The following is a 19,352-nucleotide window of genomic DNA, read 5'->3' on the forward strand; positions in this document are numbered from 1 at the left end:
CATTCATAGTCTTATAGTAGTGAGACTGGACACCTAAAATAACTGAAACGAAAGTTTTAAAGGATTTAGAGATATTAATAACAGCAAAAACAGTGAGCTTGAAACTGACAGGTAAGAACAATATCTTACTGTTATTCCAGTTTATATTAGCCACTTGCTGGAGCTCTCTTTCTCTCTCTGTGTGTGCTTCTTTTCTCTCTTTCATTTTGTTGTAGCTCCTATGTTTTTTCTTAAAATGCAACTGTTGAAAAATTGCTTCAGTCAATTACAAGTATTTCAACTTTTAATTGCAATATATGTCTACTTTACGTACACATATTCAATTATTCACATACATTGGAACAGATCCTCAGCTGGTGTGAATTGTCATAGCTGTTATTATAGCTGCCCCAGGAAGTATATTTATATTTGTGGAAGGCGAACTATGTACATTTGCTAACCTTTAAAAAACTACTACAGACACTGAGCTTCATTGCCATTTATTGCTTAGAATAAGAGGATCTCTGAACATTTTTTTCAATCTAGTCTTGATTTAAGTAAATAGTGAAAACACTGTTTTCAGCCTTTTAGACTAATGAAAAGAGTATTTTATAACTAGACCTGCTCTGTAAATTATTTCTCCTTTTTTATTATGAAAATTGTATCTTCATCTTATTCACTATAAATCAATGAAGTACAAGTGAAAATTAAAATTAGCAGTTTACATGTAATATTTTAAATTGGTTAAAAGCTAAAAACTGAAGAAAAATAATTGGGGCAACATCAGACATACCAGAGCTGAAACAGGGTCTCATATCCTTAACAGATCTTGTTTAATTTTTTTAATTCCAACGATCAAATGTAATACTGGATGGACTACATCCAAGTGCTATAGACTTGCAAACTGGTCAGTGGAGACTTTTATATGTAGAAATCCACTTATCCAATTCAAGACTTTTAAAACAACGAGACAGTTGAAATTTCTTTTCAAATTGTTGGAAATTCCACTTCCAACCAATTCATGAAGTTCCAGGGAGATAGTTGGTAAATGTCCAAGTTATATGATTGAATGACTGTGGTTCAGAAATCAGCCATTAGTTACTGATAAGTCCTAATGGGCTCCTCTTTTCAATTTCTTGAAAAAAAAATTAAATTGACGAGTTGGAAAGAGACCACCTGCAGAATTCTGCTCAGACAAGAGCTTCTTTTGAAGATACCTCCAGAAAAGATTGCAAGGCAGTAAGATAAAGAGAATGAAAATTATCTTATTATTTAATTGAGGAGGCATCTGAGAAATAAATGAACTTTTTCCCAAAGTGGAACACAGAATTTAAGAAAAATATTAAAAGCCAGTCAGAAATCAGTAAATACTGACAGCCAATGAATAATATCTCCCAATATATATAGGGAGTACAGAAGTCTAAGGAACTCAAGCTGTTCCAAGTCATTGTGTAATCATACATTAATGAAATCAGTGGCATAAAATATAGACAATGATGTGTATATTGATTGCTATAGACACTTGAAATCAAATGAACATTTGAAAGGTCAGTAATTTTACGTGCACCAAATCGAATGCTAGTCATTTGCATGAGGTTGAAAGTCATATCTCAGTGTAAAGTACTCCAGTGATATGTAAATTTAATCATTCCATATCTCTATCAACTTTATGTCATCTGGCATGAAAAATAGAGAAATTGCATAATCCCATAAAACATGCTGAAATAAATGACATTTTAAAAGTAACATGGAAAGATACCGCATGGCACAAATCTATTTTGCAGGCTACATAAATGTCACGAAACTGCATTTTACTCTGGCAGCAAATTTTTAAAGCGTCTGTAGCCACTCACTAAATGTGTTTACAAATTAAGATATGTTCTTTATTTCCAGAATCCCTGGAAGCATGTATTAGGATTTATTCAGACTGCAATCTAAAGGATTGTTCCATTTTTTGTTCTTTCAAAAAACAAAAAATTTGATTGAAAAAGTCATCTTTGTAATACACTTTTTAAATATTACAAATATAAAGATATCTTAGATTATCTTCCCTAGAGAAAAGGATATTTTCATTGTGTTTTTCAAAAAATATTACAGATCGTACACAGTATAAGATGCCCATTTCACCTCATTGAATCAACAGGAACTTTGCCTTTGACTTTAATAGTTGCAGAATCATACCATCAGGTAGATGAGATTTCATATTCCTTGGGTATTTAAGATTTAAAGATAATTCTAAGAGTCTTGAAACATTCTTATATAATGATAATAAATAATCATCAAAACAGCATAGGACTATACCCCACACCAGAAAGGAACTTCGGCTACAACACAGTGATTCCAAATGAAATTATGTTTAAAATATAAAACAATAAAACCAGACTCATAAAACTTCAAAAATGACAACTAGTAGGGTCAGAGTAAATACATTGTCGTGTATTTCTTTCTCCTTCTATTTGTTCAGTTTATATGTTCTATTGCTTACGTTATATTGTTTCAAACTGGTTGACCTTATTTCTTTTGGAAACAGAAGCAATGGATTTAAAATAGTTAAGGCTTATGGCGTCCAAGTGCAGCTGCATATTGCAAAACTCCAAATATCCTCATGTTGCAAGAAAATACTATAATAAAAAATAAGTTGTGTAAAATCACTGTTACATATGGAACAAATCAAAACATACCAAAAATATTTTCAAAAAGATATACTTTGAGCATTTAGGAATTAGAGGTTTTTAACCCTTTTTCCCCACTTTTAAATTTTAATAAAAGTAGTAACTCTAATTTAATAGTAACCTGTAGGTCTAAAGGACAACATGGGGAAAAAGCCCATAGATTCTTTAGATCCAGCTTGCAAGTGTACATTATATTCCTAATGTTATGCCACTAAATGTAGGTGGTAAGGCATGTATTTTATCCTACTGTAGTTAAACCTGCAGAATGAGCACAAGTAGTAAGAAAATTTTGCAGCTTTCAGTCCATGGATAATGGATTAATTCTCCCCTGAAAAAAAGTTCAGTAGCTATAGACAGTGAGCAAGTGGCATTGACATTCTACACATTTGGAGAAGCAGGATGCAAAGGGAAATCTAGTCTCAATGACACAAGTTCTTTGTGCATCCGTGCGGAGTCCCTGGTCCTCTACAGCTAGGGTGACCAGATAGCAAGTGTAAAAAATTGGGACAGGAAGTGGGGGGTAATAGGAGGCTAAATAAGAAAAAGCCCCAAATATGGGGACTGTCCCTATAAAATCAGGAAATCTGGTCACCCTGTCTCCAGCACCAATCTTCCCCTACAACACAGCTATAGTAACTCTGTAGTCGTTAGCTCCCCATTGCACAGCTCTCCCCACTACCAAGGCCTGTGCATTACCGCCACACATTTCCTGGTGACAAAATGTGAGAAGTAGAAGTTAACGCTACAAGGTGCCACATTAACACCTACTGGGATCTGTGCTGGAGGGGAACATGATGCCCAGAGTGCCTGCATCCTGATCCACCATGTGTTCCAGCTGTCTATGAAATGCAGCAGAATCCAAACCATGCGGTGTTTCTGGGGGTAATTGGGAGTGGAGAGAATGTCAAGTGGCCTCCACTTGCACCTTTCTGCAAATTCCTGCTCCTTTCCGCCAGTGTTTCTTCTCCTTTGCTGCCCTCTGCACCACAGAGTGGAGGCATGTATCTTATCCCTGGTTATTTCTGTTATCTTATTTCTGTTATTGCAGAGGCTCCCAAATTGTGGTCCACGGACCTCTGTTAGCCTGCAGAGTTCTTGCTAGTGGGCCCACAGCAAGCTGGCTAGTCACAAGATGCTAGCTCTTGTTTTTATTTCTAGCTGCTAAATTGCATTAAAAGGCAGCTAAACTGATATTTTGTAAGCTCTCTGGGCCAGGGACTATGTTTTTCTTCTGTTTGTAGAACACCTAGCACAATGGAGCCCTGATGTGTGACTGGGGCTCCTGGGCACTGCCGCAGTACAAATAATCAATGACAATAATACTATTGCATGCCTTTCCCAATATCACTTTTCATGCGAGCAATAGTTCTTTTCACAGAGATGTTAAGTGATTGTGGAGGGGAGAGAGAGTCTACATGACAATCTCTCAGTCAAGCTGTGTTTAGCACTTGAAGAGTCCTCAGCCCTGTAGTATACTGGAAACCACACAGAAGACTTACAGTTTGAAGACACATTGCATTTCACATATTATATAAAAAAAAATCTTTAAGGGTAGCAGCATATATAATGAACACAAAGAAAATGTAGTCTACGGCCAAATCCTGGCCTCCCATTCTAACTGCTTTGCAATGTTTGAGTTGCACAAAACAGTTGGAAAACAAGTTTAATCAGCTAATTGAGAAATTCCCAGCACAAGTTAAATAAAGAGGGCCAGGATAGGGCACATACAGACTGAGAGAGAAGGCATGTTGGAGAAGTGCCTGGAGAAGGGGTTGCAGCTGGACCATTACGTGCCCTGGCTGGTGAAACAACCCTTTGAGGACTGTTATCATACAGTACAATTTACACTAGCCCAAGAGCTGCTCTAAGGTGCACTTGGCAAAAGACTGGGGAGAAGGTATAAAGCCATCTTTCCCCTCCCTCCCAGCCTCAGCTGAACTCCATTTAACCACAGCTGAGGATTCAGACTTACATGTTTGATCTCTAATTTTGGTGACTTAGTGATATTTTGTTGCATCACCACAAATACGTAGATGGGTAGGTTCTTCTCCATAATCTTCACAGAGTACATGAAAACTTGTAGCATTTTGATGTTCTTGCCCTTAAGTTTGCCATATGTTTATGCTGTTCTGTAACATTATAGGTTTTCATTATGAATATTGTGCTCAAAACTACAAAAAAATATTTACATTTTTGGATTAACTTTCCAGTAAATGAAAACAATTTAAGGGTCTAGTTCTGCAATTCACTGAGCACCCCACCCGATCCTGCAACTGAGTTCACTGGAACTAGATAAGCCTCGGCACATCAGAGGTGTTCTGACCACACAGGATTGGGCCCTTTGGAACCAGCAAACAAGAACCTGAAAACATGTTCTATTTTTAAATCATGCTTCCCGGCACTTGGTTGGGTGTTTGACATAAGACCGTGTTAAATCAGCAATATCAACTGAGGTTCAGCATATAACATAGGTTTTCCATGTTTGTAATGCCATTCTCATATGTGCAATGGTTTTAAATTATTATTTTAACTTTAATTATAAATCTGTTTACTCCAAATCTCTCAAGATAGGCAGATGCCTTTGTAGGTTGCTCTCTCATGTGTGTCTCTTATTGAATGCTGAACACTTCTCCTTATCTTCATGGAAAGGAATTGTTGTTTTATTAAACTAAAAATAAGTAAACAAGGAACATATTTATTTTCATCAAATACTTAGATAGCCAGGTCTGACAGTCCTACCATCTTAAGTTTTTCAGTGTATTACACTGAATTTTCTAAAAACTAAATATCAGATACAAATATATTATAGGTTTCAGAGTAGCAGCCGTGTTAGTCTGTAGCCGCAAAAAGAACAGGAGTACTTGTAGCACCTTAGAGACTAACAAATTTATTTGAGCATAAGCTTTCATGGGCTACAGCCCACTTCTTTGGATGCACAGAATGGAACATATATTGCGGAGATATATATACACACATACAAAGAGCATGAAAAGGTGGGAGTTGTCCTATATTATAATAGCTTAACTAGAAAATTTCTCTGCATTCAGCTAAATGGTCTTTTTTTCTATATAAATGCTATACATGCTGCAGAAGAGTGTTATTAATTCCTACCTACCCAATTTTATTAATCATATAAAAAGAAACTGATTTTGACCTCATAATTGTGTCCATATTAAGAGCTGGAGAAACAACTGCCATGAAAGTGAACATCTACATATTAGTTAAGCAACGGCCACACTCGCAGCCTTTCTTGTTCCATTACAAGGCTCCTGTAAGTCTCCTGGGGCTCCACTGGCAGTAGTTACAAACAACCCAAACCAGCAGGAATGTGCAAGGAACAGGTGCTCCGACTTACTGTGGCTGTATTGCATGCAGAGAAACAAGAATAAGCAGCTACTGCTGTTGCACATCTTCTCTAAAATAGCCTCTACCTGAAGATGTTTAATTTCTCTCCTACAGATATATTTTTAAAGGTGGATGCTATTGGATATCATATCTTGCAAACAGTTAATCTGCTGGTTAAGTCTCTTTCATTATCTTTACATGAGAGTTTTGGTATAAAGCATCTAAGCCATACATTTATAATTGAGTATGAAAAATGGTGTAGAATACATTACATTTAATCAGAGATGTTCATGGCACAAGGAAATACATAAATGCAAAGGGGCTCAGCAAGCCATTGAATAGCATAATAAGCCTGTTAATCAATGTGGCAGCACATTATAATATTACGGGGAGGGGGTAAGCATTCAGTCCAGTGCTAAAACTAAACTAGTACACTATTTAATTACTGGGAAATTAGGGTTCTTCCAGTGAATTTGCCATCAAGAAGAGACAAGGAGAAGAAGTATTACATTTGGATCCCTAGGTCCTGATTCCGATCTCACAAACACCAGTGTAAATCAGAACTAACTCCTCTCTAGTAAATGATGCTGCACAAGTTTAAAACTGGTATGAGATCTGAATCAGAAAAACAGCATGTGTTTTCCAGAGCAGAACATATGCTGTATTTTAAGATGGTGCTTGATAAATTTGTGAATGGGGATATAAAGTGGGGTTGCCTTCAATAGCAGAGAACTGAACTCAATGACCCAGGATGTCCCTTCCAGTCCTTATGTATTGCACATAGCTAATCACATCACATTACTGGAATTTCAGACTGAAAATATAAAACCATTGTAACTGAAGAGAATGTAAAATTATAAAATGTAAAATTGTATCACTAGTTCTCCTCCCAGTTACACAGAAGCAACTCAATAGAAATCAGTGGAGTTAAACCAATGCTAAACTGGGGGCAGGTCTACATTACTGCTTAAGTTGATCTAACATACATCGCTTAGGGGTGTGAAAACCCCTTCCTCCCAAGTCACTCAAGTTTCACGTGTCTCCCACCGACATAGCTTATGCTTTTTGCCGAGGTGAAGTAATTATGTCAACGAGAGAGCGCTTTCCCGTTGGCATAGCGCATCTTCACCAGATGCGCGACAGTGCCGATGTAGCGCAGCAGTGTAGACTTGCCCTGGGATAAGTGAGAGGAGAATTAGGCCTATTCATATCAGAAAAGATATTTAGACACCTATTTTTAAAACCCAGAACTGTACAAAAACGTGCAATGATGTATCTACTTTCCATGCCCAAATTATTGTGATTGCATTTGTAAATTGAGAATGGCACGTGCAAGTGACCCATTACACATAAAGGCCATATTCTGAGCTGTGATACAGCCATTTGTGGTGATAGTAAGCAGCCAGATCTCCCTAATTGGAATTCCTCTAGTATAGAAGAGTCTTCAGCTGGCACAGAACTGAGATATCTGGATTTTATACCCTCCACCCCCCGTATATTTCGTTTTAGAGGGTATGAGACCTGAGGATTCTCTAAAATATAGCAGAGCTGGTATAGGCACAACTCCAAAATCAAGGCACTCAACCCCTCCCCCCCGCCCCCACACACATATATACACACACCTCCAGCTGCACCCAATACTGGATGCAGCTGGGAATCTGGCCTTGAAGTAGCAATTTGTGCGTGCAACATGTATAAAATCTGATTTACAGATGCAATCATGTTGATTCCATATGCAAAGTAAATGGACATTATTACATGTGCTCCTAAGCCCTAGGAAATCAGGAACTTAATATTTTGCTTCATTTACATAACTGCTTTAATGTGAAAATCTAATAATGTTTAGGGCTATGAACAATTTCTGTAACTAAAACCCTAGCTCCCCTGGCTTGACGTACCATTACAACCCTGTTTGACCAAAATGGTCTGCAAACCATTCAGTGAGCCTGAATGAAGTGTGGGCCAAACTTGTGCCAATTTAAGATGGTGGGTGGAAAAAAACTAATGAGACATAAAAATGTCTGTTTGGCAATGATTTTACAAGAGACCAGGCTGCCATTTCATCTCAGTTATTATTAAATCTTAATTTATTAAATTATTAAACTCTTCTTAAATCTTAATCTGTAGGAAAGTCAGAATAAATTACAAGTAAGTTTCTTTGAAAAAGGGCTGAAATGCATAAACTATGTACGTACCATTTTCAAAACTGTGGATGATCTCACAGATTATATTATTGTGATTTAGCATCTCAAAATGAACTCTTTAGTTTTAGTTTCTGATTTTGAATTACAAAGAAGTTGAAAAATGTGGATTTTTTTTAAAGTTCCCTAATTAGGGATCCACAGAATACTGTCTCTTCCTGCCCAATGCCTTCACAGTATGTTGAGAGTCATAGGATTGCTCTGGCAATGTTTAATAGTGAATCTCTAACTTCAAATTTAAGTGTAGTAAAGAAACTTTCATTCAGTACTCCACTTAGTAGACTGAAGTTAAGGCATACATAGAAAAAACACACTGAAGCTTTGACAGATGGTACTCAGCGTTTGACTCCTGCTGAGCTCAGCAGGACCTATGGTTTAGAAGGTTAGGACTGTCAAAAAGACTCTGCTTATCAAGTGAATAACAAAGTGTAGACTGCCAGTCTGTTTCCTATAGAAAACTTAGATTTTGCATGTCATTCTTAGCTATGGTTCTGATGCTTCAGAAACTTCTAAGAATCAGGTTTTCACATCCAACAGACATATGCTAACCATTTAAGATACAAGCTGGGAACAGCAGTCACAGGAACAGAAGGAAATACGGTAGGCCTGACTCTAGGAACTTTTGCTCTCATGCTAGTGTTGGTCGCAAGATCTGGGGATTTCAGAAAGGAGTCAAATCCAAAGGGAAGAACTCTATTCTTTGCAATAAGTAGAATTTAAGTCCTTTGTCTACATTAATTTACTGTTGATTTCAATATCTGGGTTTGGGGATTTCTTTGGCAAAATAAGCAGTAATGGGGTGTGAGAAAGGTTTGATCATTAAGCAGCATTTACCATTTGTTTGCTTTTTAAGTAATTTTGTATTAATATTACTTAGCATTTCTCCCAGTACCTCCAGACATTAAAATTGTCACACTGAATAACCTGATGACAAGCAATACTGAGATCAGGAGCAATGCAAATGTTTTACAGCTCATGCCCTTGTTTACTGGTAAGTCTGAACCTCTAACTTTGTCTGTTTTTTTGCTGGTAAATATAATGTTACTGTACTGGTATGCTAAGCTAGACTTGGTCATTGATAGCACTGTAAATGTATATGGTACTTTATTGTAGAAAAACAGGTCAAACAATTTATTAACCTGATACATCGTTTTGATAAGCTGGAACTGAATTGCTATCAACTGCTCTTCAACAGTTAGGGTTAATGATATAGTGTTATATAGTTACTAAAAAATTGTATTAGTATCATTAACACTTAAGCCTGGGACATTGACTTGTTTACAGATTATAATTAATTCAGTATGGATTCATTACTAGGCCTTTGTCTCAGTGTTATATTATGAAAGACAATATCATTTATACCAAATATTTAAAAAAACAATCTAATCCCAATTTACTATGGAGCAGTGTCACAGACATATGCTCATTTGATTATATAATCATAGCTAATTCAATTACTCTACTGCCTGACAATTAGACAGCAGGAAAAACAAAACATATAGTCAAAAATTCTCTGACTGGTATTAATACATCCCATGGGCATCCTCATGGTTTATTAGGTGCCTATGATTCAGAGAATGACAATTACTGTGAATATTAGGATGGTTTCACACCAAAATGATATTTCTGATTAATGTAGCATATCATACCTTTGTCATTATGATCTGGTGTTTTAGAGCATTTGATTCTGTTTGGCTTATTAAGCATACGTTTAAAATATAAAAGTACAAACTCCTCCCAAATGCAAAAATGTTTTCTATTTTTATTTTAAGGTAAAAATTATGGTTCAAAATTTTGCTAATTTTATTTAAAAGAAAGTCTCAAAATTTCATCCTGTTGCTTTCCATCCTACTCTACCCAATTACAGTTTGGTTTCTTTTTCTTTATTTCAAATATCTGCCTAATTCATTATTTAGAGTTGAGAGGGGGAAATGTGCCTGCCCAAATATTAAGATTCCATGTACTTTGTTCATGGTTTTGAAGGGAGGAGTCCTTTAGAAACTTATGTCTGATGAGTCTGTAAAATATAGTTGTTTTTTCCCCAAATGAGAAACAATCCACAGGGGCTGTGGTTTGTCTCTGCAGAAGCTGGGAGTCCCATCCCATTATTCAGCAGGTACCTTAAGACCAACACAGATCTCAGGGAAAACCACAATAGGCAGCTGTACAGATGCTTTTTGCTCTGATCTGTCACCCAACCCTCAACTGGCACAGCTCCCAACAGGAAACATGCCAGATTGCTCTGTGCTCCACATGGATTGGGCAAGGGGACAAGAGGCGAGAGAGAAATCCAGAGGCACCTAGTCAGCCCTCACATCCATCCAAAGCTAGAGCTACTTTTGGGGGAAGTGGGCATGTCAGAATGGAACATGGGGTCCTAATTCTTTTATTTGGCAACAGGCCAGGGATATGAAAGATGTTACCATGGTGTACAAGATCTTTGAGCATATGTAAGTGTGCACTTATGAGTAGTACCTCAGCAATCCCTTTAACCTGGTGGAAAATTATAGGGATTAGTGATGACTGACGTTAATTCAGTCCTGAGCTTTCCACTATGAAGAATGAGCATTCATAAGTGACCTAAATACAGCATATTATCTGTGGCAAGTTTGTGATGTGGAGTACTATTGAACAGGCACTAACAACTAAAACAAGCAAGGTCACTTTACACAAATAAATACATTAAACTTGTCAGGAAAGAACATGGACATAGTAAGCATCGTATCACCCCTATTAAAATAAGGGCTAGCAACTAAATTATATTTGGTAGTGCAAGTACATGTGAATGCCTGGGTCTTTCTGAACACATCCCACACATGCTGAAAATCAGTGTTTTAACGCTTAGTCAAAAACCAGCTGTCTGCCTTAGAAAATGCATGGTCTTCAGAGTTGCATTCAATGAAATGATTTACAATTTTCAGAGATGCGTGAATGTGTTCCATTTGTTTTCTTTTGATTTTTTCTTTCATTATCATACATTTGCTTTAAAATCTTTGAGACTGACTGGACCCAGATTTGCAAAAATTCTGCTTGTACTTGATAACTACATATCTAACTTAGATACTTCTAAGGCACATATTATCATGGGATCTAAGCTCCAAGTTAGGTATGTGGTTTCTGACAAAGAGAAAATTGGCTGACTAGTGTAGGAGCATCCATCAGTTCAGTATGAAACACTGTAGTTTGTCAAAAAAACCCTCAAATGAGTTATTAACCATGCTACACCACTATACTGAGGACTAACTGCTATTTGCCACATGAGGGTTAGTTCTATTAATCTCAGTGGAGTTATTTGTATTAGTTTGGCAAGCAGGATTTGTCCTTTTGTCTATAACACCCTAAATAGCATATGCTCGATGTTATTATTAATTAACATTTTCAGAATAGATCATAAATCCCTCTCTCAGGAACACGGTGTTGAATTATTGCTTTGATATTAAGAGATGCAATCACATGTAGGCGCTTGAGCCAAATAATTTCAGAATATGTCATCAAAAGAAAACATGGTGGTCAGAGTCTTTCATTTTTCAGAGATATAACTAGAGACCCCCGATTCAATACAAGATTTACTGTACATCTGTAGTTTAATCAGCATTCTAAGGTCAAGTATAATCAGAGCAAATATTCTGAAAGCTTTTGCAAGTTCTATGAAGCAGACAGGAGAGGGAGCTGTCTCTTCATTCCATTATATTTTGAAATGATCTTCCTGAGCACATTAAAATGCAACAAAATTCTTGTTCTGTGTCAAATGTCTTTTTTTTCTTTTGTACTAGGATGGTTTTATCACTTAAAACTGGAGTTTGTGACATCAAAATACACATGTATACCACAGAATAGCTTTTGGTGAAAGCAACTAATACACATTTTACAAAAGGCTTTCACTACTGGTATAGGAAACAGTAAGAGGGTGCAACTCACCCTTACAAAATTCTGGTTGCCCATTACTGATATAAATACAGTAGCATGCATACACTTCCAGTTATAAAGTATATATCCATATACATGCACACACACATTTATATGCAGATTGAGTAACTTTTTTTCATTATCATCATTATAGTAAAAGGTGGTTGAAGTAGATTTTTATGACTGCCTTAAAAAGATAGGCTGGGTTAGTTACATTTATTTTTAAGATCACCAAATCACCAAGTTGCTAATTAAAAGAAGACAGTAGGAGCAAGAACCTCAGCTGTAATAATTTAAAAACATTACCAAAGAAAGTAGTTGTAATTAGAGAGAAAATGTATCTTAGTAGCTACACATTTTCATCTATGTTCAGTTGAAATCTTCCCAATAGAATATAATCTTAATTCACATTCTGAAAACAAAACTCGAACTGCAGACATGATTGCATCAACATCTGGATAGAATGCTAAAAATCAAACTGTGGGGTACATCTGTCTCCTAAATGATATATAATAAGATTTACTTAATCCGGTTGAAAGAAAAAAGATGTTTTTGTCCCTCAATTTGTTGCAACATCTGAAAGTTCATGAGGTTATGACCCCCCTTTCAGAAAGCATCTTCCACCACCTGCAAATACCCTAGGAAAGCAGTTTGAAACAATAAAACACGTGCTAGTTAACCGTTACCAGGGAAACAGTTATGGTTCACCAATAGGAGGTCTACAGCCCCACAGTGGCTTTGTCTAAAGGAGACATGTGCCAGCTGTTACTGAATAATCACTGTTGTAGATCATCATGAAATAATAGCTGACAAGCTGGGCCCTATGTACGTTTATATTTTCTTCATCACAACAGATAAATACAAGTAAAACAACATAAAATCAGGCATTTTATAATGTAAATGGAAAGATAAGTACTAAAACAATGACCCAACACTAATATCTTGTTCTTAGATGCAAATACAGATCTGTAACTCTAGTCTGTTCTTTTTCTGTTTAGGACCCATTAATTTGCCCATGGAACTAGGTAGTTAACCTCAAGTCACTAGGTGGTGAGTTGTCACTTGGTGCCTAGTTCTAAATATGGATTTCATTTGGCTATACTGTTTTTTTATAGAGAGAGATCAAATCAATAGATTTGAGGTGTTTTCATCTGTTTTTGCCTTTTTTTTTTTATAAAACTGAGGCTGAATATATTCACTGAATAATTTCAGCCACTAATTTTTGGTCTATAGACTTTTCATGAGCAGTTCATTGTGAGTTTCTTAATAACAGAAATTCAAGGTTTACCTGTGTTAGATGGTTTTGCTTGGGCATATAGGTCAGAAGCATTCTTTCCAGTCCATAATTGTCTAAATTATGAACTGGAACCCTTAGACACAGGTTTCCAATGTGAATACTTAAAAGCTGAAAATTCACTTTCTGTAAATATTCTCAAATACTTCCTTACAGTTCACCGTTTCCATGGACATTGCTGTCAGTAATCTCTTTCACAATGTTTATGTGTTGAAACTGAGCACAGACGGGGCACAGACCCAAGCAAAACAAATTCAATTTTGTTCAGTTGAGCTAACTATGCATAAAAATAATATTGAGGCATTCACTCTATCTCAAATTCCCAGTTCCCTTTTTATCTGATATAAGTGTTGTCTTTGGTTACTGTTTGGAATCAGCATACATTTCAGAAACTACAAAATCCATGTGTAATCCCCTCTATGTTGTTACTATTGGCTATTATTTCCAAACACCCACGCTGTACAAGATGAGCCACAGTCTCTGCCTCAAAGAATACACAATCTAAATTCAACAAAACACAGAAAGTGAGGGTCATAAAGCAGACAAGAACAGGAGAGGAAGGACAAGTGTAACAATAATAAGGATGATACTGTGATTCAATAAGTGCCCGATCCAAATCTCCTTGAAGTAAATGGAAAGATTCACACTGAATTCAGTAGGCTTTGGTTTAAGACGTAAGGCATGAGCACATCTTGATGCTTGTTTTTTTCTTCTTTCTTTCACCTCTTCCCTTTACTTTTGGAAGGCTTTACAGCATAAATTAATTTTAGGAAGGATGTGATTATGGCACATTGGTGGATTGATAAGCATGTTTGGAAAGGAATGTGGGGGGTGGGGGTAGTAGGAAAGGGGAAAGTCCAAGATGATTTCCAGGGTGACTGACCTAGGTGACAGGGAGGAAGATGTCAACCATACCCTGTTTCCCCGAAAATAAGACAGTGTCTTATATTAATTTTTGCTCCCAAAGATGCGCTAGGTCTTATTTTCAGGGGATGTCTTATTTTTCAGAAATGAAAAATGCCTTATTATCGGTGGATGCCTTATTATCGGGGAGGTCTTATTATCGGGGGGATGCCTTATATTACAACGAGAGGCAAAACTGTAAGTAGGCCTTATTTTCGGAGGATGTCTTATTTTCGGGGAAACAGGGTAGTAGAGAACAGAAGAAGTGTAGAGGACTGGGAGGAAAGATAATGATCTCAGTTTTAGCCATATTGAAGTGGACATGAGATGAGACATCCAAAATTAAATGTCTGAGAAACAGTGAGATTAAGCCAAATAGATCAGAAATGCAGAAGTATATTTGAAATAAATAACCACTTTGTTTTTTTATTCAATATGGAAGTTGGTCTTTCCTGCATGATTCTAGAGAGTTACATTTGGTTTTGTGGCAACAGAACCTACTTCAAGATCCTGTTAAAAATCCAGTTTTGAAAACACTGCTCTACAGCCAAAATGCTTCTGAAATAAATGTAGTCAAACTTTACTAATTCTGGCCACTGAGAACGAAAATGATGCTTAAAATTGTTGACTGGCTCTAGTTTTCAAGATAGGCTATTGGGTCAGTATATACGACCCTTGACTTGGGAATGGTGGAGGATAAGTGAGTTATAAAGGGAAGGGATCTCAATTTAAACCAGAAATGACTAAAATACATTTTTGACTGGATCTATGAATAAATCTATGACTGAGTTTGGACAGTACTTGCTTTTTAGGCAAAAAAAATGAATGATGCAATCTGAAGCTGGTATTGCGTCATGCATGATATGAATTGCATCATGTTATTCCTAGAAGTCATGGATGATGCAATCATAACGAAGCTTACATCACTCTGCTGAACAAATTGCCCTATATCAGCTCTAGAAATCATAGTGTCGTGCTCTCTTATTTGTCAGTGTTTGATTTTGCAAAGGGACACATTTCTGTTTAGCCAAAGTGAGCAGAGATACCTTGTACTTGTGGGAACAGTGCAGATAACTTCTGCTATGTTTGTGCTGAAGTGACTTTTGCATCACAAAAGCACACTATGATTAAGAAAGCCTATCACCTTTATTTTGGCTGCAAAATTGGAGATCAGGACAAGAGGTGGGCCCCACACATATGTTGCAACACTTGTGCAACAAATCTTCGCTAGTGGTTGAACAGGAAAAGGAAATCTATGCCTTTTGCAGTGCCAATGATTTGGAGAGAGCCAACAGATCATACCAGCAATTGTTACTTCTGCATGGTGCCTCCAGTTGGGAAAGGTGGGTCAAAGAAGAAAAAGTGGACTGTGCATTATCCAAACATTCCATCAGCTATATGCCCAGTACCCCACGGAGAAGGACTGCCGGTTCCTGATGCACCAGAATCATTCTCACTTGAGTCAGACGAGGAAGAGGATGAAACTTCTGGTCCTGAACCATCAATGTCACAGGACCCACATTTTCTCCCATCCTCCTCCTCTGAACCACACCTCATAACACAAGGTGAACTGAATGACCTTGTCAGGGATTTGGAACTACCCAAGAGTAAGGCAGAGCTGTTGGGCTCCAGACTACAGAGGTGGAATCTCCTGGCAGGTGATGTTAGGGTTTTCATACTCCGTGACCGTCAAAAGGATCTTGTCCCATTCTTCTTCATGGAAGGTGATCTTGTAGCCTGCAACAACATCGATCGTGTGATGGCAGCCCTCAACATCGTTCACAGTCCATATGAGTGGAGACTGTTCATTGATTCATGGAAGATGAGTCTTAAAGCTGTTTTAATGCATAATGGCAATGTTTTGCCATCAATTCCAGTTGGTCATGCAGTCCATATGAAGGAAGCCTATGACAACATGAAACAACTTTTGAGGTGCATAAACTATGACCGACATCAGTGGCAGCTTTGTGGCGATTTGAAGGTTGTTGCTCTCTTGCTTGGTCTGAAGACTGGATACACAAGGTACTGCTGTTTTCTCTGCCAATGGGATAATCGTGCAAGAGATTCCCACTACATCAAGAAAGATTGGCCACTCCGACAGCCATTGGAGCCTGGGAGGAAAAGTGTTCAGCATCCACCACTTGTTGAATCAAGGAAGATTTTGTTACCACCCTTACACATCAAGCTGGGTCTGATGAAGAACTTTGTCAAGGCCAGCTTTCAAGTACCTCTGTGGAAAATTTCCAAGGTTAAGTGAAGCTAAGATAAAAGAAGGTGTCTTTGTTGGTCCTCAGATTCGTGAACTTCAAGATGATGCATTTGACCATGCACTGCGTGGCAAGGAAAAGACGGCATGGAAAGCCTTCCAGTTAGTGGCAATAAATTTTCTCGGAAACAACAAGGCAGACAACTACAGGTTGTTGGTGGAAAACCTCCTCAAGGCATACAAAAGCCTTGGTTGCAACATGTCACTAAAGACACATTTTTTGCACTCCCATCTATATTTTTTTCCACCGAACTGCGGAGCTGTGAGCGACGAGCACGGCGAGCAATTTCACCAGGACATTGCAACAATGCAGAAACGCTGTCAGGGCAAATGGAGCCCATCAATGCTTGCAGACTATTGCTGGACAGTGACAAGAGATGCTCCATTTAATGAATACAAGAGACAAGCCAAGAAGTGCCGAGTAGACACTGAATAGGACTAAACTATGTACATAATAGTTTTTTGCCTTTTGTTTCATAATAAATTTTATTTATATAACCCTTTTGCTGATTTTTAAAGCATTACATAAACAGGACAGGTGAAATATTATCATGTAAAGCAACCATAAACACATGAAAAGACCTAGGTTTACAATTTATAATTAAAACTCTACTATCTACACAATATACATAGACATAAAATGTAAAAACTTAACTATCTTAGAAACAGTAGCCAATCAGTTGTTTTAATTGTCATATTTGAATTCAGCACATCAAAATACATAATAAATAGCACATTTTATCTCTGAAGCAGACGACTTCTCAAAAATTGTAGACCAGTGAAACCAGAGAAATTATGAGGTGATCTATTATTATGGAAGCATTTCTATTGCATCTTCAGCCTGGATACAAGTCATAGACTGGGAAATCTCTGCAGGCAAATGTGATGTATTTATAGCAATCTCACAATTACCTGTAGAGTTTCTGCAATCTGGTCTCTTCATGCACAGTAACTATAAGCATTCAGTTCTTCATCTACTGCACCTCTGGTAAGTTGACCTGAACTCAAGCCAAATTGCCAAAATGATAGCATACAGTTAACTGCAGCAAACTGTTTGATAATACATTTTATTTTATGAGTCACAGATAGAAAAGTTACGTGGATAAGATCACTGAAGTTTGAAAATATGTTGTTTATAGTTGTAAAACAATGGACAAAATTATTACAAGTTATATTTGAACTATGAGAACCTAATTAAGAAGCCACACTTACTGCTGGGTGAGTCTGAACCAAATCTAGATCTCTGTAATATAATTACTTCATGCATCCCCTGGATGAGTTCATCTTTTTAAATATGATGTTTTCAAGAGAAGATATTTGGATTATGAGTCTTCAAAAATTCATCTAAAGGAAAATGAGAGGGATAGTAATTTGCTTTGAGAAAGAATGTTCTTTCCCAGGGCAGATTAGAAAATGAACTCACTGTTTATGAATGGAAAAATAACTTTGTTTACTCCAGACCTACATGACTATATATAGCTGGAGCTCATTTCCTTTACATGGTAGTCAGTAAATTCATGTTTGGTATCAAGTGTTTGTTATTTTAGAAGACTGAGGGAAGTGAGGACTTTTAAGAAGTAATGAGCAGTATTTATTGCTGGAATTTACTGGTACCTACCTCGCATACAGCTTTGAAAATATCTTCAGGAAAGCCTGAAGTATGCATTACTGGCATACAAGGAATCCTGCAGGAGTGCCAGGAAACTATTTCCAGAAATTAAATAATTGTGCTGTTAGCAGCTTGTGGGGAATTTACATTTCAACATGCAGGTGAAATACCTCAGTGGTTATTTTTAATTGAGTTTACTTTCAAATTTATTGTAGAGTAAAACAAGTATTTGTTTTTATTTACTATTTTGGGGCCAGGGATTAATGGCTATTGGGCCAGATTCACATGTTGTAGCAGAACCCTGGCTTTGGGGGTAGAAATGCCATCAACAGCTGGGGATGCAATAGCACAAGCTACCTGCAATTCTCACTCAACTGACTAGGGGCAGCTAGAACTGACTAGTACAGCTCCTAAAGTGGATGGGGCAAGCTCGAGATGTGGACAAGCTGGTCTGGATATGCATAGATTCAGTGCCTGTCTTGGGCAGCCTCTGATAGAGGAGCTCCTAGGGAGCCCTGGTTAGAATGTACAGGTGTTTTCTCCTGACTGAAGCTCTGGGAGAGGGGTAGCAGCAGTAGCAGTGCAGGAAAAGTTGGAGTGGCGGATATAGTGCACATCCTTGTACTCACAGGGTTTAATCTGGCCCATCAGGTCTGTGCCAGTGTGATGGGGTATACAAACCCCACACTGAACAAGGGAGGAACAAGATAGGGGAAAGGATGGGGGACAGTGGCCGGGGTTGAAGGTTGGAGAAGAGTAAGGGAAGCAGGGTGGTGTGGCAGGTGCTGAAAAAAGATCTGGGCAGAAAGAGAGAGGGCATTTGGGGGGAGGCATGGGGAAGTAGTGACTTGTGTTCCCATGTCATATATGGAGCAGCACATTTAAATTATTCCTCCAGTGTATGATGCACATTTGTTTCAGCAGCTCCAATCATCTCCTCTATTCCACCTATTTCTTATTTCTACGTATGTGCTGTGTACAAAGACAATCCCCATTGTATTGGTCTCCAGTGCCCTCCACTTCCCAGCGGGTCAGACTGAACATTACTTCCCTGGTAGCCCCATGATTTTCTGCAGAACTTAAGCTCTCTTTTTTTTTTTTTTTTTTTTAAAGAGGAACAAGGTTATAGTCCTTATGCAACTGCAGAAAGCAACGATCAGCTCTGAATGCTTAGCTA

At 37.6% G+C, this 19,352-nt stretch overlaps 1 long non-coding RNA gene across 2 annotated transcripts in view; it reads right to left on the reverse strand.

Moving 5' to 3' along the window:
• LOC128833468 (uncharacterized) overlaps window positions 1-19,352 on the reverse strand; it is a 98,668-nt gene that overhangs the window by 21,034 nt on the left and 58,282 nt on the right. For both annotated transcript variants that reach the window (XR_008444245.1, XR_008444244.1), the window contains exon 3: window positions 130-241. This is a non-coding gene — a long non-coding RNA (uncharacterized LOC128833468). The remainder of the gene's footprint in view (window positions 1-129; window positions 242-19,352) is intronic.

This window comes from Malaclemys terrapin, chromosome 3 (assembly GCF_027887155.1).
Source record: "Malaclemys terrapin pileata isolate rMalTer1 chromosome 3, rMalTer1.hap1, whole genome shotgun sequence".
Classification (NCBI taxonomy): domain Eukaryota; kingdom Metazoa; phylum Chordata; order Testudines; family Emydidae; genus Malaclemys; species Malaclemys terrapin.